The following is a 23894-nucleotide window of genomic DNA, read 5'->3' on the forward strand; positions in this document are numbered from 1 at the left end:
CATAATGCAGGTACCATGAACTTCAGGAGAAAGCTTACTCCAAAACAATTTTAAATACTTACAAGATATTTTGGATATTTTAAAGTCTCTTTATCTCCTGTACTAGACCAAGGAACAAAATATTTGACTGATTTTACCTTCTTTTCATAATCCATGTTTCAGAAATTGACAAAAAGGAATATATCACTACATACACATATTCAAGGAAAGTTCTGCCTGGCATACGCTACAGTATTAACCAATAAAAAAGAAAGTTAAAAAAGAGAAATAGAAGAGGAATCAGCAACTTTATGATGTGCTGGATGCCAACTTTTAAGTACTTTGTAATAAACAGTAAATATTAAAACTATTTATATAGTTTAATATTTATTTATTCTCAATTTTATATCCTGTATATGTACCTTCAAGCGTTTCCAGAAATGTAATTATGCAAATGTCTGAATAGTTTTTTAAGCATATTGAAGATTTTCTTTTTTCCTAAGGAGAAAAGGAGAGAATGAATATAACAGTTCCAACCTGGGGAGTTAAGTATGCTACGCCCTATTACTAGAGACATACCTGTGTGGCACACATTTAAACCAAGATATCCTAAATTTAACACTTTTAAAAATAGACAAGAATTATTTTTGTTACTAAGTATTACCACAGTTTCTGCATGAACTAATATTAATTTATAGAAACACTTCAGGCAGACGTACTTTATCAAGACATTTTGGCCTTTAAAGCAGGGGTCCCCAACCACCGGTCCGCGGACCGGCACCGGTCCGCGGAACAAGTCCTACCGGGCCGCTGGTTGCTGGGCGCCGCCATCTTTTTTTGATGAAAAAGTGCTTCCGGTGAGCTTTTCCGGGTGAAAGCTCACCAGAAGCACTTTTTCATCAAAAAATGGCGGCGCCAGCGCTTCTGGTGAGCTTTTCCGGGTAGAAAGCTCACCGAAGCACTTTTTCATCAAAAAGATGGCGGCGCCAGCGCTTCGGTGAGCTTTTCCGGGTAGAAAGCTCACCGGAAGCACTTTTTCATCAAAAAGATGGCGGCGCCAGCGCTTCGGTGAGCTTTTCCGGTAGAAAGCCATTTCTACCGGAAAAGCTCACCGAGCGCGCCGCCATCTTTTGATGAAAAGTGCTTCGATGAGTCACCGGAAGCACTTTTTCATCCCAAAAGATGGCGGCGCCCAGCTGATGCCGGTACCGGGCTGCGGCGCCCAGCTGATGCCGGTACCGGGCCGCGGCATAAAAAAGGTTGGGGATCACTGCTTTAAAGCCAAAATGGCAACACAAGCAATTTTGCTTTAATGAGGAAAAAAGGGAGAGAACTATCAACCTTTATCTCCATCCTATTTATCTGAATTGAACCCTGAAAACTTTTTAAAATGTTTAAATTTTCATTTGTAAAATCCTGATCTTATGAAAAATTATCTGCAACTATCTTCATGTGATCAAAACCATCATGGTGGTGAATTCTCTAGATGGCATAAACAATCTACATACAATCTACAATCTTCTAGTCAGCAGTTTGTGGCTTCTTAAGAGAAATCGCTTTATACATACCAATTCTAAGTCTACTTTGCTCTGGCTTTTCTTAGACACATTAATTCACATAATTCCCAGCCAACAAGGCTAATGACCAAGCTTGTTGGGAACTGGTGAAAGAACAAAGTAATAGAAGGCCATGCTAACATAGTCTGGATTTGGCTTAATCCAGATGCTAAGCATTGTATTACACGTGTAAAGCCATTATCTGTCCAATGAATGGCTTTGTACAATGTATAAACCAGGCTACTGAAGTATCATGATTTACAAGACTTGAGTAAAACAAACGACAGCTTAGGACAGGGCTCTCAAACTCCCAGCCCACAGGCAGGATGCATTACGCACTGGCCACGCCCATACCCAGTTTAGTGAAGGGGTGAAGTCCCAATACATCACGTGATATTGCCATGACAACGGGAGTTTGATACCCCTGGCTTAGGACAATGTAGATATTCATCTAATCTTGACTATACTTTCTGAATCAAATTAGTATAGTTAATGTTACTTTTTTCATTCTAAATGGTGGTCAATATAGAAAGGAATTAAAAAAATTAAGTCTTCTCTGATCCCAAGCTTAATACTAAGCCTAAATCATATTAACATGCTTTGCCTTACTGAAAAATCTGTGTATAAAGAACAGATTTTAATTCACTCTGAAAAGACAAATATCAATAGGCTCATCCTACCCAATTTTGTAGTAATATTTTTGGTATATAACATTCTCCCTCATCTCCCCCCACCCCCACACAAATGCAATCTTTAATAAAGCCACTGTATTAAATGAAATGCATTTCTTGGTAACTTAATTATAATTTTATTTTTTAAAAGCTGTTTTGCAGGCAGCTTAAATGCACAAAAATATTTAATTCATGAATGCAAATCAAATGTTTGAAAAGAATTCACACTGGGACAACTATGAACCCGAATGCAATTTAATAATAACCTTTATTAGCATGCTTCTTAGCCTGGTTCCTTGTAATCTTTTTACTCAAGCGGAATTATGCAAATACCAATGCTTTCAGAATCTCATCCACAAGAAACTGTACAGTTTCATGTTTTTTGTTTGGACTGTTTGAAGATAAAGACTTTTACTTCAGTCCAGGCAATTGAGATTTGCTATCGAGTGGAAAGATCCTGAGAAAACTGCTGAGAATGACAAGATTCTAAAGACTATTTTAAATTTTAAATCCGTTGCAGTCCAACAGCACTTGACATCAATACTACTTTCTTTACTTTAAAGCAAAACAAATCCAATATTGAAGGGAAAGGTCAAACACTCATTGTGACTGTACCAGCCTTGGCAACACTGTTCAAATTATGATGGGAGGAGATCACGTTATCACATTTTATATTACATTAGTAAGTTAAAGTTAACAAAGCAATCCCTACGTGTTATTGAATTTTGCTAATATTCCAAAGTACATTTATTATTTTTAAAAGCCTCACCGAATTCTAATGACATTTGTTCTAACGATCTATCACTGAAATCATTGACTTAATTGGCTGAGCTCAAGCCTATTAAATAAGAGTCTGTTAAGTCTCTTTAAATTTAATATACATAAATTTACATAAATTTAATATACATAATAAGCATATGTTGGATTGTTATCTAAATCTTGCACAGGGAATTACCCATTAAGCAGCTCACTTTTTGTGTACTCGGGTAAGAATGGAAACAAAAATGTAATTGGATCTGTCTCCTCTCTTAAACTGTATATCATAATTATCTCTCTGGCTCCAAATGAATTCTTTAAGATTCCCACTGGAAGTAGTCAGTGTCGCTCTAATCGCTTGCCAGAAAAGGAGCAATTAGAATCATTTTTTTTTTCTCTTCACAAGCATACTGGCTCCAAAATATTTCATTTTCCATCTAGAAATTGAATAAATGTCGATTATCATATTCCCAGACTCCAAAAATCAGTCTGGTTGATGGCAAAATGGCAGCAAAGATATGGACTTTCAAACTCTATGACACAATCTAGAGGTCATTTATAAATATTTGTAGTCTAGAACTGGTAACCCTAATATACTGTATCTACATTTATTTTACAAAAAAAAATATTTAGTGGATGTGCTCACTATTATTAAACATATATTTGCCTTACCTTTTGTTTTTACATTTTATAATGTGGTGTCACTTGAGATGGGCAGCTATAGAAATCAAAGCAATTGGGCGTTGGTTCTTACCTGACACGCCATTTCTCTGGGAGCCGTGAGGATCATCCAGTGTGTGGGGAGGTGCTTCAGTCTGCGTCGTTGTAGGCTGAGCTTAATTACTGAGGATTGCTCCGCCCTTCATCACGTGGCTGCCTTGCAATCCCCAGTTTACGCGAAGTCGAGAGTGAATAGAAATCCTGCTCTCCTCTTACTATGCTAAAGGGTTCATTGGCCGAAACAAGACCCCACCAGACGGAAAACTAATAAGGGTGGGGCTGGATGATCCTCACGGCTCCCAGAGAAATGGCGTGTCAGGTAAGAACCAACGCCCATTCTCCTGGAAGCCGTTCGGATCATCCAGTGTGTGGGACATACCAAAGCTTGGCTGTCCTACGGGGGGGACTCCGTCTGGTCCTGTGACCCCTGTGGTTCCTCGAGGACTCACTGGAGGACTCTTCTACCAAACGAAGCCTCCACCAAGGTAAATATGTCGATCTTATAATGTCTAATGAAGGGAGATGGGAAGGCCCAAGTGGCCGTCCGACCAATACCAGCAATTGGAGCCTGAGTGGCCCCAGCTGCAGAGGTAGCAGCACTTCTGGTGGAGTGTGCCGCTATTCCGCTGGGAACCGGCAGGGCCTGGGACAAGTACGCCTTGGAAATAGTAGCGCTAATCCAGCGGCCGATGGTTGACGGGGACACTTTGTGGCCTAATGATATGGGCTGAAAGGAGAGGAAAGGTATTCGGATCTCCTGAAGGGTTGGGTACGTTTAATGTAAATGCGGAGGGCCCGTCTAACGTCCAGGGTGTGCCAGAGCTTCTCCCTTTCCCACGGGGGATCGGGGCAGAAGTTCGGAAGTGTAAGTTCCTGTGCCCTGTGGAAGGTTGAGTTGACCTTGGGCAAGAAGGTAGGGCCCGGCCGGAGAACTACCCGGTCGGCATGGAAGATGCAAAGGTCCTACCTCACCAACAAGGCTGCTATCTCTGATATTCGGCGAGCCGAGGTAATGGCCACCAGGAACACGACTATGTACGTTAGGAACTGGAGAGTGGATACCCTGAGAGGCTCAAGGGGTGTTTAAGAAGGGCCACCAGGACCTTATTGAGGTCCCCGGTAGGGTATCTGTGAACCGTTGGGGGACAAAGTTGGTGGTTCCCCTGAGGAATGCCCTGATGCGAGGGTGGAGGGAAGGGACCCCAGATTGTCAAAACAATGACGGTTGAAAGGGCTGCGACCTGATGCCTCAGGGAGTTCGGAGAAGACCTTTCCTCAGACCCTCTTGGAGGAATGTCAACACTTGAACGATGGAGGGTGAAAGCGGGTTGACCTGGAACCCCTGGCACCCTTGCAGAAACTATTCCAAGTGGCATTGTATATCCGGGTTGTGGAGGGCCGCCTGGCGGCTAGAATAGTATCGATAACCTGGTCAGAAACTGCCCCCTTTCTTAAACGCTCCCGCTCAACCTCCAAACTGCTAACAGGAGCCACTGAGGATCCGGGTGCTGGAGGGGACCCTGAGAAAGGGATATCCTGATCGGAGGGATTTTTCAGGGAGGGGCCACCGATAGGTTGCGGAGGTCCACAAGCCATGGGCGCCTGGGCCAGTAGGGTGCCACCAGAATCAGTTCTGCTTTCTCGGAGATGAGCTTCTGGATGACTCTGGGGGCCAGGGCTAAAGGGATGCATATAGAAGCCCTGATGGCCAGGGGCAACGGAGGGCATTGTAGTTCTCGGCCCCGTGGGAGGGGTACCTCGAGAAAGCCTGGGGAGTCGAGTGTTGAGGAGGAATGCGAAGGGGTCCACTAACGGGAGACCGACCAGCTTGGTCGCTTCCCTGAACAGTGACGGGTGGAGTCGCCACTTGGGCTGGTCCACCGTGGTCCTGCTCAACCCATCTGCTTGGGTGTTTAAGTCCCCTGAGATGTGCTCGGCTTTGAGAGAGAGGGGATTGCGCTCCGCCCAATGGCAGAGGCGCTCGGCCTCTCTCATCAAACGGATGGACTGGTGCCCCCTTGTCGGTTGGCATGGGCCTTGGTCGTGATGTTGTCCGCGAGTATGAGGACATGCCGCCCGCGTACCTGAGGGAGGAAGTTGCGCAGGGCCAGGTGGATGGCGCGGAGTTCCAACCAGTTATACTGCATGCTCGTTCTACCTGAGACCATGTGCCCTGAGTCGAGAGCGAGTGGATGTGATTGCCCCATCCAGACAGGCTGGCGTCTGTGGTGAGGGTGAGGCGTTGGGACTCCTTGAAGCCATGTCCCTTGTTGATGGCGGGACTGGTACCCAGAGGAGAGACGTGAGGACCCTTGAAGGCACCTTGACCGTGGCCTTTGAATTGCTTCTGCAGGACCATTGGAACGGGAGCAGGAACCACTGTAGGGACCTGGTGTGTAACCGGGCCCAGGGAACAATGGAAATACATGGGACCATTTTACCTAGTAGCTTAGACAATTCTAAGGTGTTACCCTTCTTGAACGTCTGACTTGTTTGACGGTTTCCTGAATGTTAAGGAATCTTTCCGAGGAAGGGAAAACCTTTCCTCGAACTGAGTTAATGACGGACCCCAAGGGGTGATCCGTGTAGGTGGTAACAGTCGGCTCTTTTGCCAGTTTGCCAGGAACCCATGGTCTTGGAGGGCAGAGAGGGTAGTTCTGACATCCTTCCCTGCTAGAGTCTGGGGTGGGACAGGACGAGGATGTCATCCAGGTAACAATGGAGACGAACCGGGAGGTTCCTGCAGGGGCCGCCAGAGACGCGAGGACCTTAGTGAAGATCCTCGGGGCAGGGGCCAACCCAAAGGGAAGAGCCACATATTGGAAGTGGCGGTGGTTGTAGCAGAATCTGAGGAATATGGAATGGAAGGGCCGGAATGGGAGTGGGGAGACGCCTTTGAAAGGTCTATAGAGGCTAGCCAGTCCCCCTGCCTGATGCCCAGTAGAATGGACTGTAGGGTGTCCATCTTGAACCTGCGGTAGATCAGGTAACGGTTCCGGCGTTTCAGGTCTAGAATCGCCCTCCATCCCCCTGAGGGTTTGGGAATCACGAAGAGGAGGGAGTAAAACCCCTGCCCCCGCTGGGATGGTGTGCTGAATGGCTGAATCCATTGAGTTGTGTTTGGTGGGGTCCCTCGAAAGGGGGGATGCCATAAAGAAGTCGGGGGGGGGCGCTGGAATTCAAGCGCGAGACCAAGCCTGATGGTGCCACGGACCCAGGCATCGGAAGTGGGGGAATCCCATCGGTCGGCGAAATGCCTGAGGCATCCCTCGATGGGAAGGGAGGAGCAGGGTCTATCTGGTGCGCCAGAGAGGCTTCCCTCCGGGGCCCGTGAAGGGCCGTCTGTAGCTGCCGCCCCTCCTGTTCCTGTAACCTGGATCGGCTCGATCCTGGGGCTGGAATTGCCGGAAGGAGGGGGTCTCGGATACCTGGGCTGGAAGGGGACTGGTAGAAGGGTCGGGAGGAACCTTTCCGAAAGGGCAGAGGCTTTCTTGTTCTTAGCAGGACTTGAACTCACAGCGTCCTGCTTTGTAGTTTGGTACCTCAACCTCTACACCAAACTGGCTCTGTTCTTGCTTCAGGTTTCAGATAGCAATGGCTCCAGGGCGGTGCCAAATAGTCTGTCCCCCTTAATGGGGGCAGTGGCCAGCTTAACCTTGTTTTTTTATGTCCGCCTGCCAGTGCTAGAGCCAGAGTAGGCGGCGAGCTGTAACGAGAGAGGTTATTACTCGGGCGGAGAACTTAACCGTTGAGGTAATGTACAAGAGCAGGAGAGACTATCTGACATATCAGCCTTTACCTGGGATCGAACTCACGGCCTCCTGACTGTGAGGCAAGTGCTCTACCTCTAGGCCACCTGACAAAGGGCTGTGGTAGGTGGCGTCGGCCGAGGGTTCCACTGCGGCCGTTAACTTTACGATGACCTGATGTGCCCTAGTGTTAGAGGGGGAAACATGCTGTTTCAGTTGGCGGAGCCACCGGATCGAGGACCTGGTGAAAAAGGAAGCGGCCATGGCCGATCTGACAGCCCAGGTGTCGCCTGATGAGCCCTACTCAACGGCAGTTCGGACCTCTTGTCCTCGGGTTTTAGAGCCTCCAAGGGGTCACTGGGGGGGGGACGAGGAAACTAAGCCAACGAAGGGTTCGTCTACCTCGGGGGTGTTAAGCAAGTTGCAGAAGCTCGAATTGAGGTTAAGAACCTCTTGTCCTGGCTGGATGGGGCAGGGGGAGCTCTTATAGAGTCCAACAGGTCTGAAACTAGGTCGTGAAATATGAGTGGGGCCGGAATAACTTCCGCCTCCACCACGGGTTGCCTAAAAACGGCGTCCTCTTGTCCCTCTGCCGGAGGGGGGAGAGCGAGGAGGACTGAACAGATAGGCCAGAAATGCTCTTGGCCTTAAATAGCAGGGATTTAAAATATGTGTGCTTTGAACAAACCCACAAGGTGAGTTGATGGGGGTGAGGCCCTCGTCCTCGGACATGTCCCCTTCCTTCGGGTCTATCTCCGATAGGGGTTCCCCTTGGTGTATGGACCCCCATTCAAGATCTTCCTCCTCCCCGAACCGAACCAGGTCCTCTATAGCCTTCTCCATTTCCCCTTCTGAGCGGGGGCTGTCCCCCATAAAGGTACCTGACCATGAGTGGGGTCCAATCTAGGCAAGGACCTGAGTGATGGCGAGACGTGTTCGGGCGCCATCGAGGGGGGACCGGACCTGGGCATCTGTTAAAGGCCCTCTGCTATCCCCTGGCGGATAGTCTGTTCCATCCATGCCTGCATGTGCGCAGGAATCTCGACAGAGGCGGCCTCCTCCTGGCGCAGGCCAGCGGCCGTGGGTGTGAAAGTGGCTTCGAGCGTTCGTCTGGTTGTCGGTTCGGGCACCTGGTGTCCCTGTAAGCTGCGCCTGGAGAGGGAAGAGGAATCTGGAGGAGGGGGGGGTGTCTGGAGGTAGAAGGAAGGGGGCTGGGGGCACTGGTTGTGCCTCTCTAGATCACCTGTCAATTCTTTCTCCAGTGCCCTATGGCGCCTTAGGGCGTCTCTCTGAGAAGTCTTAGAAGTTTCCTTAGAGGCTTCCTTAGCCTGACTGCGCAGGTGGTAGGACTGAGATCTGGCCTTCAACGAAGGGCCTCTAGTGGAATTGTCATCTGCCATTATAGAAGAAAGGACTATAGCTCCAATTTAAGGCGGTTGGCTCGCCAAGGGTTCGGCCTACAACAAAGGCCGGGTGTCCTTTCAGCTGGCCCGCGCCCCCTTTTGGAATTTAGATAAGTAAGTTCTACAATATTATTATTGTTATAATTATTGATATAAATATATATATACATGCTTATAAGCACTGTATATGTAATCCAATCAGTGTTGGTAATGCGTTATTGCCATGTACCAATAGATATATATGTATATCTCTATATAATATTTCATTATATTATTATTATTATTATTATTATTATTATTATTATTATTATTATTATTATTATTATTATTATTATTATTATTATTATTATTATTTATTTTTCATATACAAGAAATGAACAGGGATCTGTTCAGTGCTCCCAGGAGGGAGTGACCTCAGATATAATGCTAAAAATCTCCAATTGGCCAAATAAACGCCTGAGGCTGGAGTAAGGCCTCTGGCAGCTGGAGCTCCCAGGCACAAACCGGGAGGGATAGGCTGCGATTCTCTGCTCTGAGCATGCTGCGGAAAGCCAACAAGATAGCCAATTAAATCGAATCTGCAGTAGCTCTCATAGGCTGGCAGGCCTACAACAGGAGCTAGCCCCTTCGCAGCCCAACGAGGCCTATTAGAATTACGCCCGTTATACACGCGGCGGCGCCCAAAATGGCGGCCGCCACCTACTCTTTAATCCCGGGCCGCTCAGAGCGCTACATAAGCCTCTCCGGCACACCTAGGAGCCGAGCGAGGCAGCCAAGTAATTTTCGCCCCTTGCTGGGGCGATCGGCGTTTTGGTGGGGGGGAACACCAGCTGCGCTTATCAGCGCGATCGATAAAGCCGCTATGAGAGCGGCGCGAAACAAGCGGCAGGCAAGGAGCCGAATTGAAAAGGGGGGGGGGGAGGATTGACGCCGGAGCGCGAAAACCGCCCGCTCTCTATCCCCCCTGGGGGCGAAGAAACGCGCTCCCCTGCTACAGCCACCCCAATTGCGCAGAGGCTAAGGGAGAACCAGGAATAAAAGGCAAACCTGAAATAATAATGAGTATGCTTGAATCGGCCAACGAGTGGGAGATACACAGCCTAACCTAACGAAGGCTGAGCGTAAACTGGGGATTGCAAGGCAGCCACGTGATGAAGGGCGGAGCAATCCTCAGTAATTAAGCTCAGCCTACAACGACGCAGACTGAAGCACCTCCCCACACACTGGATGATCCGAACGGCTTCCAGGAGAACAATCAATTCTATTAGTAAGGTTGCACAGCTTTATGGAAAACAATTCAACGTCTTAAGCTCTTGTGTCAACCTTCCAGTGGAATCATTTCAAAGTAGTAGGACCGGTGTCAAATATTAGGCAATCAAGTCTTCTTGATAAACAAGATTTTACATTTTCACATGAGACATTTGTTTTCACTCATCATCATGAAACTTCCTACAAAACATGTCGTAAATACATGAACCCACCCTGTGGAGTCCTACTTAGTGACCACAATTGGGACCAGCAATTCAGTGATTAAACAACGTAATTGCTAAGTGAATGTCCTTATGATCTTACTTCAGTTTTCCTTGGGTTTACGACCAGAAAAGGTGATAAATGCAAAGATTGGTCATAAAGTTACTTTGTCATCACTATCATAACTGAAATAGCTGCTAAACAAGGCAGTTACTGTAATGCATTGTGTATCCATTCATTCTATCAATATTTTTTAATCAAAACTGATATTTTTTTTATTGTTGAGTTTAAATTGAGAGTTTAAAGCAACATTAGAAAAAAATAGTTTACCACCAGTTTGGTGGTTGTGGCTTGGTGTGTGTGCTTGGTGTGTGCGCACACTACACACACGTGTGCCAAACACACACTTTGCGCAGGCATAGACTTTCCGACTCACCTCCTGCAATCCTGCACTCTCCCGTCGCTTCAGCAGCTGACGCGTGGGAATCTGCTATGCCGCGCAAAGCAGCTGCGCTTCAAAAGCAGGGAATAAAGGTCAATATGGAAGCCCAGGCGAGTGAGTGGGCCCAACAGCAGCTCCAGCAGCTCCTCAGAGGGAACCGGTTTGGTCTCCACCAATCTTCAGCGCTACCAGTACAGCAGAACCAGGCCAAACCAGTAGAATACCACCACAGCACTAGACACTATCACCGATGACACATGAACCTACCTCACCGGAAAATTTACAAGGAAATACAGCCAGGAATTGTTAAGAGATTGACATGAGCAGGAAGATATCAGTCCTATCTAATCCTCCAAGATGTCTTCAATGGTTTTTGTTCAACTATTAATGAAGTGGGCCCCCATTCTCTTCGTCTTCTTTAAAGGTGTAAAAAGATGGCTCTCCGGACTTTCTTGAAGTGTGCAATGTAGCATGCAGCCATGGGGCTGGTCAGTGCCCTGAAAGACCTTCCCCTGCCTTTTGATTAATTTTTAACATTCCTTGGATCTTTCAAACTATATACTGTTTTTATGTTTTTAATATTTTATTGTACTCTACCCAGTCTCTTTGGAAAGGGCATGAATGATTCTTAAATGTAAATTAAATAAATAGAATAAATTTGTGATAATGATTTGATACAATAAACATTCTACTTCTAAGTATTCCTTGAGTAGTTAGCTGTACTTGACTGAAATTATGGATCAGAATAGAACGAAGAAAAGGGACAACAAAGTATAAACACCATCAGAACAGTGATTATTAAAATATAAAGCATACTTTTTACTCCAAAAGTGAAGATGAATTCGTAGGAATTTTGTATAAACTAAGTTTCAATCAAGGCAAAAATACACCAAAAAAAAGTGACCAAGAGCAATTAATCATTAATTTGGCAACCAAACAGAAAAAGCTGTCATCCTGTTTTAGAAATGAGCTTCCTTTCAAATACAAATAAAGAAATATCTACTTTAGTTCTAAAGTAGATATAGAACTAAGAAATACGTATATAATAACAAACCCATAAATTCTGACTGCTTATGATGCTATTTCAAAAAATGCCTTAAATCTGTCCATTAAGCCCACTTTGATGTAGATCTTTGTGACAGGAAATCTCAGGGATTGAACTTGTGATCATCTCATATTTTTGCAATTAAGGTTTCCCTTCTAAGCCAATGCAATGCGAGGAAGAAGGTATCACTCATCTCTGCTTGACACAGATTATTAACATGGGTACATGAGAGAAGAGCACAGGAAGATAAAGTTTCAGCTCTCATTGAATAGACAATGCTGGAACTGAGATACATTTTTAGCTTACTCTAACTAATGGAGTAATTGGAAGGAAAAGTTGGAACTATTTATCAATCACCCAAGCTCCTTTAAGGATTTAAACTAATCAAAATGATAATTCATTTGCCCTAAAAAATCAACATTAATTTAAATGTTTTAGGGACTACAGAGTTGTAAAAAGTGAGGTTTTCTTTTTCTTTGTTTTCATCAACTTACTAATGTTTTAAAATCTTAAGACTAAAACAGAAAATCTAGATCTAACCCAGCTAGTTTTCTCCTCTTCTCAAAACAGTAAAGCCATCACTGAAATAGGATCTGCGAGGTTTAAAATTTAGAGATGTATAGGTTTTGACCCCAGAACAATTGCTTCAATTTCATGATGGGTTATTACGAACTAACAGTAATACTACAATGATAGCAATGGAATTCAATACAATAAACTCAAATCAGCAAATCACAATGTGGAACACATGAATCAACAGCAGACAAGTCTGTGATTTATATATAGCAATATAGGGAAAGAAAAGAATAGGCAAGAAAAAGAAAAAAAATTGAGATGTCTTTGTAAACACCTCTGGATTCTTGATGTGACATGTTTGTCTTGATAAAGTGATGTAAAAATACATATGAACTTATACATAAAGTTCCCAATGAAATATCTGAATCATCTGTCTTTGGTGATTCTCAGTCATCCAGGTCATAGTTGTCCCAAATGTGCTTTTTCAAAAGGCAACTGGACTTTCTTATTTTTCCTTGAAGACATTTCGCTTCTCATCCAAGAAGATTCTTCAGCTGAAGCTTTTTGGATGAGAAGCTAAACATCTTCAAAGAAAAACAAGAAAGTCCAGTTGCCTCTTGAAAAAGCATCTTTGGACTCTATTTGTTCCTTGGTTATTTCCTCTAGCCAGCGCCTAATTTTTTGCCAGTACTTCTGGGTTTTCTTGCACGACCACCACAAATGGAAGAAGGTACCTTCTATGCTTTGACATTTCCAACAATTGAGTACAAACCAGAGTCCTTCCTTCTAGGAATTTTCGATAAACAAATACCCAAAAAATCGAAGTATATTGTAATTCATATCTTAACCGCAGCCAGACTGGCATTTGCCCAGTGCTGGAAATTATCTTCCATTCCCTCTGAACATATGGTTATTCAGAAAATTTTACAATGCGCCGAAATGGACAAACTAACCCAAGCACTAAAAAATAAAGAATCCTCATCATATTACAACAATTGGAATCCTTTGTATAATTGGCTAAACCAAAGATAGATCATCTCTAGGAAAATTATGGCCGAGGGCCTCCGAAGCAGAGATAAAGAAAAGCACCGCCGATGATACTTTTGAAGAAGAAAGGATCTTACAGACAGTCACAAAATATGGTTTTATTTTAACTGTTTTCCCTACTCTAGTCTTCCCCTCCCTTACTCTTCCCTTTCCCCTCTCTTAGGCTCTCCTCTCTCTCCCTCTTGGTCTATGCCAAGGCCTATTTTTCTTTTTGTTGTACATAATTTGTATTTGTGTTGTTCTTTTAAAGGTAAAACTAATAAAGTATTTTTCCAAAAAAAAAAAAAAAAAGAAAAAGCATCTTTGGGACACCTGGATCATTTATTAACTCAGATCTACCAAGGTCAACCCCATTTTTCTTGTGAAATATTTCACAAGAGTCCTCCACTCTTCTACTCACAACAGACTACCCTATGCCTCCACAGACTTGAAATTTTAGGATTAGATAACTTAGAACTACGCCACCTTCGATCTGACCTAAGCATAGAACATAAAATTATCCATTACAATGTCCTACCCGTCAATGACTACTTCAGCTTCAACCTCAACAATACACAAGCACACAATAGATACAAACTCAGGGTAAACTGCACAAAACTCAATTGCAGGAAATACGACTTCAGCAACAGAGTGGTCAATGCCTGGAATACTCTACCTGACTCTGTGGTTTCTTCCACTAACCCCAAACACTTTAACCTCAGACTATCTACTGTTGATCTCACCCCATTTCTAAGAGATCTGTAAGGGGCATGCATAAGCGCACCAACGTGCCTACCATCCCTGCCTTAATGTTCACTTTTATTTGTATCTATTTCATGTATTAATAATATTTATACTTATAAATATTATTGAATGCACGCTTGACAGAATAAATAATTAAATAAATATTATATTATATTCAACAAAAGTATTTTGTACAAAATAAAGATCTATATTAATAATTTGTCTCATATTCTAATATTTTTCAGCAAGCACTGATACAATCAGCATTCTACTGCAAACTGCTTGCCAGAAAGGAAGTAGGCAAAACCATGCAGACAAAGTGATGGAAATAAAAGTTAATGTTTAAAAGAATAGAAAGCACTGCAATTTGAAAGCTACCTCCTCCCTACAAATCCTGTAAAAAGTTTTGGCATAAACTAAGCGTGACAAAAAGTCTCAAAGGAGTACTTAACACAACATGTATTATCTGATGACACATACAAGTAAGCTTTGAGGTCAATAAATGTTACAAAATTCTCATCACCTAAAGCTTTTTCTTCCAACATTTGACCTTGCAGTTTCAAAGGCAGTCTGCTATGTCTGATTCTATAATTTTGAAGGTATTATACTGTATACAAACTTGCTAAGTCCAAACTATGGCTATTACTTTAAAAAGCATAAGTGTCTCCTAATTGTTTTTTTTTTAGTTTCTCTATTTGAATTTCTGCAGCAAATTAGTCACTGTTCCTTCCTAAATCATACTATAAATTTCCATAGTTTATGGTTTAGACTCATTTCTCACTCTTAACAATTAAGACATGTGGACTTCAACTCCCAGAATTCTCCAACCAGTACTGTTGAGAAATATTGAGGGGGGAAAATTGAGAAATACTGGTTTAGAGCAGTGGTCGCCACCTGGTGGGCCGCAGCCCACTGGTGGTCCGCGAGAAAATTTTGATGGGCTGCAGAGAAATGTCACCCCCAGAGCACCCCCCCAAAGCAATTAATCCAAGCTGTGCGGGAACACAAGGCTGTGCCGCTCACATGGCCCACAGGAACCATCCCTGCCCACTTACTCCTTACCTGGCAAACTTGCCTGCTTAATTGCTATTTTTCTTCCCCCCCCCTCCCCCAACTATCAGCTGTGCTATGCCAGGAGATTTAGATTAGCTAGAAAGCAGGAAATTGTTGGATTTCTTGCTTTCTAGCTAATCTTTAGATCTTAAAAGCAGAGCCGATCCTCCCTTAGCACTGAAGGTTCTATTATTCAGTTGCAGACTCAGATAGCCAATGGCAGAAACACAGATCTCTAAGTGAATCTGTGATTCTGTGAGCACCTCAATCTGCCTGCCTGCTTTCCCTGATTTTGGGTAAAAGTTGCTCCCGCCCCACCTTTGTGTATTTGTGTGTGTGTGTGTGTGTGTGTGTGTGTGTGTGTGTGTGTGTGCGTGAGAGAGAGAGAGAGAGAGAGATTAGATCAGATCTCTCTCTCTCTCTCCCACCAACATCAGCAAGCCACTGTCAGGCAAAATTCATATTAGTGGTCCCCGGGATTTAAAATTATGACTTTGGTGGTCCCTGAGGTCCAAAAGGTTGGTGACCCCTGGTTTAGAGTATTCTGAGAACTGAGCCAGTTAGAAATTGTTTGCAAATCACAGCTCAGAAATCACCAGTCTTCGGTTTTCTCATGTGTTCTCAACTTCATGGCCAGCATGTAAACCTTCCCAGGTTATATTAGCTAACGATAGTGAGGCCTCTAAAACTAACTATATCTAAATCACTGGAGGTTTTCAAGAATAGAATGGACAACCACTTGACTGGCTTCTGCCTTGCGGAAGGGGTTGTACTAGAAGACTTCTGAGATCTCTTCCAGTCCCATGATTCAGAAGAACATTCATTTTTATTACATACAGCAAATAAATCCTAAAAAGGTGTTACAATAATTAAGATGCCAAATGTTTCAACTGTCTTAATCACTTTAGTCTTTGTGATATTTACAAACACTTTGAACAGAAGTTCTGGATATTCCTTGTAATTCCTGAAGAACCATAAATCACTCTTTTTGCCAGGACAAAAAGAGCTGTGAGAGAACCTGAACACCAGAAAGGTTCATTCCAATTATTACAATAATAATTCTAACCATTACTGTACATCAATAACCCACATCACCAAATGGGAAGTGCCCCTGTCTTTGTGGCACAACTGGGTCCCAAACCAAAGATTCCGTGGAAGTGATTTCAAAACACATTATCTGCCCTGAAAATAAATGCACACAAACTTGAGCATATGCTTGAACATAATCTAGCAAATTACTGAAGCTACTCATACCCATACTCTTTCTGAGAGAAAGAAATATAATCTTTCCAACAGAGGACACCAAAACCCGTTAATTCCTGTCCTCACCTGTCATTTTCAGTCCCACAGGAAGTGGTAGAGTAACAGCTATCAGAAAAACTTCCCCCAAATAACTGTGTTGCTGTCAAATCCAAGAGATTTGATTGCACACATCTACACAAGGTGAGCTCCCCCTTAAGCCCACTTACTTTTAAAGCTTTTTAAAAAATAGTCTCACATGGTACCAAAGCATTAAATATACTTACCCAAATAACACTAAAGCTCTGTAACTGTATAAGCTTTTTACCAGTTGGACTTGAAATATCAGCCAATGATATAAAAAGAAATTGGAAAAGGCCTTGAAGATGATTGCATGCTTCAATACTTCAAACATCAAAATGAACTTTCTTTATGAAAAGCACTCCCATGTAGCTAAAACATAAATTCCACTTGCAGAATCATGAAAAATGGACACCTGTTGTCATTCCTGAATTGCTGCATTATGGAACAAATTGGATAAGGCCTCTCCCTACTTCAATTTTACACTGTGAAGTTAAAAAAAATCAATGGAAAAGTTATTCAATATGAATTTTTTTTAGTAAAAAAATCCAATAATTCCTTTCTCCAAAAAATCAAACAAAAACCAAATCAAGAACCACTAAACATGCTCATTCATTGATAATAAGGAATGGATATGAACTGCTAATTTTGCATTGGACAAATTTGGCAATTTTAAATGAATATTTTCAGGTGCTTGAGTTAAACCTATGTGTGAGAATTTGTCAGAATATTTTCCAATGTAAACTGAAATTCAAACTGTGCTCCAGATAATTCCTTATCCCAGAACTACATTTTTGAAGTTTTCCATTCTTTTTACCCCTATATTTTCTATGAAAGATTTAGGGATGTGTCAGCTTCTCTTAGAAAGATTTCTATGCAAATAAAAATAAATAAATTCCTTGTAACCCACCCACCCCACTCTAGGTAACACATTTGCCTTGATGAAGCACTGTTTGATCCTGAATTAAGACCTCAGAAACAACAGAAAGAAGAAATATGAATACAGATGTAAGACATGTGCAATCAAGTTGCCATTCCTAGTTGAAATGAATATCAAAGATTCCCTCTGCTCTCCACTCAATATTTACATGTGGGGTAATGTTTATGCATGTGTATTTATATACATATGCATACACCTCTGCCAGAAGCCAGGGTAAGGATGAAAAATTATACTAACTGAATAATCATTTTAATAACTACTAATTAAAATTAATTGCCTGGAAAATAAGGTACCACATTTACAAGATGAATGGGCCCCCACCTGCATATATCGAGCATTCTATCATGCAAATCACTCACATCCAAAAGCACACTCCATGCATATTCCCCTCCCTGCAGCAAAAACACTAAATACAAAAATAAAAAACAAAACAGTAAGAGAGAGAGAAGCAGGATGTCAGCCTCTGAGACAGGTAGGAATCATTAGGTGATTTAAAAATAAGTTTAATGGATGAGAATAATAAGAAACTGAAGGGACAGTGGACCACCTAGTTATCTGCTGCAAGAAGATTGCACAGGCTGACTACAGACAACAGCATGATGAAGTAGCAACAACAATGCATTGGAACATCTGCGAGAAATACCAAACTGCCTGCAAGAAAGACATGGGGGGACCACAAAATAGACAAAGTGACAGCAAAAGAAGAAGCAAAAGTGCTCAGGATTTTAGAATTTAGAAAATAAAAATAATAGAAAAAATAAACAGGATGTAAGCAGTTACACGCTTGTAACTACTTCAAATTTAGCATAATCCAATAAAAAGCGAATTGTTTTTATCTTCTTTCTGAAGCTTTTTACTTTCTTGGGATTCAAATATTTTTTCTTTATTGATTTGGCATTCCATTCCCTATTTTCAATCAAACCGTCATTGCTACATAATACAGTACTGTATCTGATCATTCTTTTGTTCTCAACAGCTTTCTCTAATCTTATCATAGAACCTTTCCTAAGTCCCAACTAAATGACATCAATTAAGATATGGATTTGGTAATGGCAGACATCACACCCATGAAACCAGATCAGCTGCAGGTGAATAGCACTAAGGGAAAAGGGAAGCAGGATAAAAAAAAATAGATGAAAGGGTTATTATATAGTAAGATGCTATCGCTGCCTTGTATTGTTATTTATTATATAACTGTCTGATAAATAAAACTTAACCATCACCACTACAAGATGGAATAGAACAACTTGCCGTAGTCAACTCACCACGGCCAACTCGCCATGGCCAACTGGCTGCAGGCAACTCACCGCAGGAAAATTCAACAATGCAAATGTAATTATTTAAAATAAATAAAAAACTGTTTTAATTTTTGTCATTCATATTTTATTCTGTCTCTCTTTTTGCACAAATCTATATGTATAAAAGCGAAATACCACTCACATATCATCACAAAATCTCCAGAACCGTAAAGCCTACAAGCTTGAAATTTGGCACGTATGTTCCTCTTGGCTTCTAAGTGCTCACTAAGAAAGAATTTTTCAAAATGACCATCAGTATTTCGTATATTATTATTAACACGCTCTGACGCTAAGGAGTTCTACTCCCCCTCCCACCTGAAAAGAAATCTGTTCCAAATGCAAAACACAAGCAGGAGAGGAGTTTTAGTTTCACAGCAGCAAACAGCTTTAGTACAGAACAGTGAGCTAAGCCACGCCCAGGCTCCTTGCTGTTTCCTTCTTGCTCACACAGTACTGTTTCACTTTCCAAACAGCCCTCAACTCTCTCACACACTGACAGGATGTTAGCCAGATGAATACAGATGGATGCTGGTAGGGCAGAGGCAGAATTTTTTTCCCCTTATTTTCCTGCCCCAAAACTAAGCCCAACCACATAGTTTCGTAGCGAAGCAGGGGTATTGAGCTAGTATTAAATATTCCTAAAAATTCAGTTAGTCCAAACTAGTTCAGGATATATTGCAGACACCTAGATACAAAAGAGTACAAGCAGAAATCAGTCAGAGATCTTTCAATTCCTAGCATATTCATGTGCATTATTCCAGTACATAGTCCTTGTTTAGTGATGAAAGTTGTGCTGTGAAAAAGGAGCCTTGAAACTGGAATCAAAAATGCAGCTGTCAGTTTCCCAGTGTCATGTGATTATGATTTGGGCACTTGACCACCAGAATGCATTTATGGCAGTACAGTAGTCTATAGTCAAATGATTGCCACTTGCATCCTTCACACCCAACTTTTGACAAGCAAAGTGGGGGGAGGGAGATTAGGGGAGGAAAGCTGGCAGGAACTCTGAAATTACAAGTTATTTGCTTCAGTCAAACTGATGTTGTAAGTCAAGTGCAGTCATGTGATATTTCACTTTACAAAGTAAGTCATTTATCAACAGTTGCCAGTCCCAATTGCAGTTACTAAATAAGGACTACCCATAACTCTTTCACATAAGCTCATATACTCACCAGACACAATAAAACACTCCCAGTATTTCATCAGGAAATAAAGTTCCAATAGCTTTTCAAAATATATTTATCATCTATGTGGCCTATACAATTAATCAAATTGAAACACTCATTTGTTCCACACCCAAGGAAAATAATTTCTAAATTACATACAGGATTACATAACATTAGTGTTTATCTCCTGTATGTACTTTAGAAACATACAGTTTATATTATTTATTATTATTGGATAAAAGCAAAAGTGCTCAAATTTAAGAGTAAGAACGTTTCAACTTTACATTTTCCTCAAACCAAATTTGGATTGGATTTTGCCCACTTTTCTCCATAGAGCTTTTCTGTAGCGAGCATATATACCATCAAATAATGTCCTAGAATTTTTATTTCTCAAACTACATCCCCTAGAATTAGTTCCACAGAAGTAAAGGGGAGGATCCTCTTTTTTTAGCTTCTTGTAGAGAGGGCAGGGTTTTTCCCTTTAGCCTCTTAGAATAATTGCTATGGATGCCAGTGAAAAGCAGTGTTGAGGCAAGAAGAGATGAGGAGTATGTTTGAAATTTTTTACTCTTTAGTCACAAATGTTAAAGTCTTCACAAGGCAATAAGTGGGGGGCGGGGACCCACACTCCATCAGCCATCCACTTCCACATGGAGACTGCTCCGTGGGTTTTTTTTCTTAAAGTACAACAGAAGGGGTTGACAACTGACATTCAAAATCTCCAAAATCTGTTGGTCAGAGGAGTTAAGGCGACATATTTTTATGAAAATGTTTTGGGGCCTCTAAGGCTTGAAAACCCTGCCTTAGAAAATAGGTGGGGTGCCAGTTTCATTAAATCAGTAAACATATTGCAAAATGCAGAAACTATACCTATCTCTTTAGAACGTAACACATGCTTATGCTAATCATTCTTACTCTGTATCAGTCTTCAACAAAATAGCAATAGCATTTAGACTTATATACTGCTTCACAGTGCTTTACAGCCCTCTCTAAGCTGTTTACAAAGTCAGCATATTGCCCCCAACAATCTGGGTCCTCATTTTACCGACCTCAGAAGGATGGAAGGCTGAGTAATCTTGAGCCAGTTAGACTCGAACTGCCGAAATGCTAGCAATCGGCAGTCAGAACTGGCCTGCAATACTGCATTCAAACCACAATTCTTGATATTCAATGCTTTTAAGTATACATTCAAGCATATTTACCACAAATAAATTCAACTATGTTCCAGAGGATAATTTCTTACAAATGTGTTTCATGCTATAACCAGCCAAAATTAAGGGTCTCTGTTATTAACAAGTCATATATTAACAGGTCTGCAAAATTGAGATGTGATGTGCAAACAGCATATTTACACATTACCAATTGTTTATTTTACAATATAAACTCTGGACAATAAGAAAGAGAAATCCTGACAATTTAGCAACTAAAAGTATAAATACTGAGGGGGAAGAAGGGGACAATATACTGGGGGGAGCAGGACAACCTGTGCAATTACACATGTGGTTGAAATCAGTTGCTTGATAACTGCAGGCATATCAAATAACATTTTCTGCTACTACACAATGAATTCTTGCCTCGCAAAATGGGTAGACATCTGGGTTCAAAGTATAAGCAGGATGAGGCCCATTTAGGATTCTGATAGGAGACTGACTACCAGAATTTAGGCTAAGCGGAGAAGTCAAAAAACATCTTACAAGGCAGCCAAACAAACCATTGCATATTGTTACCTCCAGAAAATTGCATAAACACTTGCATGAAATTGCCAGAGGCTCTCAGTGTGAGGGAAATTTTCACTTTTCAATTAGACAATTTTCAAAGTTTGTATATTAGATGTTTGTTCATAAAAGTGCTAAGCTGTACAGCCTAAAAATGCAGGCTTCAGTGACTACCAATATGAACAGGAACTGAGGTAATTAGATCAAATTTTGCCAGGAAGCTGGACTTCTTCTGATCTTCTGAAATCAGGAAGTAGACAGGTTTTGGTACTCAAAAGCCACCTGCAAATTAGATCTGTTATCTGACCTCGTTCTGCTGGTTAAAAGGGTGCAATTGGAATAGAGAAGTGGTAAATAGTTTATAGACAGAGGGGGTTGTGCTTCTTGCCTTGAAAGAGGAAGTGGTGTAACTCTGAAGATCAAATTCTAATTTTCTTTGTTTTGGAGAAGATAGCAGAGATGAAAATGGAAAGAACCCTGCATGAAAGAAGTTATATAGATTAGCTTTTAATATAGTTTCAGATTCTGGTATATAGATGATCTCTACCAAGACCTGGATACCGGGAGACCATGCTTCTTGGATTTCTCAAGATTGTCTATTATGGAATCCTTCTAGATTATCTGAGAACAGTGTTGGAGGCACCATCATTCAATGGTTTTACTCCTAGCTATGGAATATAAGGAAGATGGCGATGAAAACATGCAAGAATTGTTAATTAGGTAACAATTAGGGCTGAAACACTATTTTTAAAGTCCAGAAAAATGACAACATTCAAAAGTTGCTTAACCAATAATTTGCACAAGCAGCAAACACGTGCACCCACCACTCACACAAATGGAGCTGCACACGCTCACCCACCATTTTCAAAATCCTGGTTTGGAACAGGCTGTAGCCTGGTAGTAAGTCATTGCCCAGGTGCTGAGGACCACTGCACTAGAGCAGTGGTCGCCAACCAGTAGGCCGGGGACCACTGGTGGTCTGTGAGAAAATTTTGGTGGTCCGCAGAGTAATGTCCCCCCCCCCAAACAATTAACCCAGACTACTGGGAAAAAACTGCACCGCCCACATGGCCCGCCTACCCGCTGGCTCCCACATTTCAGCCGAGTGCAAACCTTACCTTGAGTAGAGCAATGAGAGCTGGAACTGGAAGGTAAAATCAACAGCGGGGGAGGGAAATCCGCCCCGCGGTGGCTTGCTGACGTTGGTGGGAAAGTCGGTCCCATATTCCAGAACTGCAGTAGTCACAGGACTGGCCCTTTGGTCATCCCGGAGCAGCTCCTCCAGTCCATGGCAGGCCGGTGCACCCGTGTGGAGCAGCTGCTCCGGGATGACCAAAGGGCCAGTCCTGTGACTCTTGCAGCTCTGGAATATGGGACCGACTTTCCCATCAACGTCAGCAAGCCATCGTCAATCAAAATTCGTATTAGTGGTTCGTGGGATTTAAAATTATGAGTTTGGTGGTCCCTGAGATCCAAAAGGTTGGCAACCCCTGCACTAGAGGGTAAGAAAGAGTCAAAGATATTGCACAATCAGGTTTTCAAGATTATGTTATGGTAGCCAAGATCAATAAAGTAATTTTACCTTTTCTGAACTTGTCTACCTACTGGTCCTAACACCACTGACTGGTTGGTTTCAGGTAATGATAATGAGAAGAGAGCTATAGAATCCTTGCCCCCTCCTGTATGGGCTACCACAAGCCTCAGTTTTCTTCTCCTGTTCTTGAATGTCTACAAGAAACTGCTTGGGGAGTTTATTTTGTTGAAGAATGATCAGTATACAGGTAGTCCTAATGTAGTGATTACCTTTTTAGTGACTTATTCACAGTTACCACAATAATAAAAAAGTGTATAGCCAATACTCATATTAATAATTTTCACAGGTCTGCAAAACAAAGGAAAGTTACAGTTACAGTTTCACTTAGTGACCGCTTTGCTGAATGGGTTGTTGGTTGTAATTGTAGCCTCTAAATGAGGACTACTTACCGTATTTATCGGCGTATAACACGCACAGGCGTATAACACGCATCTTCATTTTAAGAGGGAAATTTCACCCCCACTCCCACCCCACGCGCGCGCTTCAATCCACAGTGTCCCATTCTGCCTGCCTGCCTTAGTTTCTGGTTGTTTGGGAGCAGCTTCGGCTGAGAATAATAACTATTCGCCTCTTTTACTCAGCCGAAGCTGTTCCGATTCAACCATTAACGAAGGCAGGCAGGCAGGCAGAACGGAGCACGGCGGGCGGGCGGGCGGGCGGACGGGGTGGGGAGAAAGGCGACAGGAAAAGCCCCCCGCTTCTTCTTGAAGCAGTTTCTTCCTGTGCTGGTG

The 23894-nt window shown here is 42.4% G+C and overlaps 1 protein-coding gene across 7 annotated transcripts in view; it reads right to left on the reverse strand.

Moving 5' to 3' along the window:
* Nucleotides 1-23894, reverse strand: part of SEMA4D (semaphorin 4D) — a 119517-nt gene that overhangs the window by 87875 nt on the left and 7748 nt on the right. The window contains exon 2 of one of the 7 annotated variants that reach the window (XM_087957964.1): nt 402-477. The exons of the other annotated variants lie outside the window; for them this stretch is intronic. The gene's annotated coding sequence lies outside the window, so the exon portion shown is untranslated. The remainder of the gene's footprint in view (nt 1-401; nt 478-23894) is intronic. 7 annotated transcript variants of the gene reach the window in all.

Source organism: Notechis scutatus, chromosome 2, assembly GCF_049901735.1.
Source record: "Notechis scutatus isolate UNSWTSFEM ecotype Mainland chromosome 2, rNotScu1.2, whole genome shotgun sequence".
Taxonomy (NCBI): Eukaryota; Metazoa; Chordata; class Lepidosauria; order Squamata; family Elapidae; genus Notechis; species Notechis scutatus.